This window comes from Morone saxatilis, unplaced genomic scaffold (assembly GCF_004916995.1).
Source record: "Morone saxatilis isolate NCDOM2014 unplaced genomic scaffold, NCSU_SB_2.0 Contig15, whole genome shotgun sequence".
Lineage (NCBI taxonomy): Eukaryota > Metazoa > Chordata > Actinopteri > Moronidae > Morone > Morone saxatilis.
Genome location: NW_023339707.1, coordinates 8,137,386 through 8,137,786, shown reverse-complemented (window position 1 = coordinate 8,137,786; position 401 = coordinate 8,137,386). Strand labels below are relative to the sequence as shown.

The 401-nt window shown below is 37.9% G+C and overlaps 1 long non-coding RNA gene across 1 annotated transcript in view; it reads left to right on the top strand.

Moving 5' to 3' along the window:
* The window catches only part of LOC118324255, a 4,845-nt gene that overhangs the window by 191 nt on the left and 4,253 nt on the right, over positions 1-401 (top strand). The gene's annotated exons all lie outside the window — the stretch shown is intronic.

Genomic DNA, 401 nt, shown 5'->3' with positions numbered 1-401 from the left:
ACACACACACACACACGTTACAGATTCTCCCCCAGAGGCGGAGATACAGCTCTTCTCTCGCCCCTTATGTTTAGCCTCATTTACTGTAACTCACTGTGGTTGAGTCCACATGGTTCACATAATGTACATACCAGAGCCACAGATATTGGTTTATTAATAGTATCATGATACTAGTATTACCTGATGAGAGAACAATTCATCCAAACTAAATGACAAGATAGGTCGTGTGTCATTTTAAAACGAGGCATGTTTTCTGATCTAGTGCTATTCATTCTTTCCTGTGTGTAAGTCACTGGAGGTGTTGGTTTGTCATTACAAAAAATATGAATATGGCTGTTGACTATTCATGTTTGGTTAGGTTTAAGGAAGTAAAACAGTATTAATTGATTTTTTTGGCCACT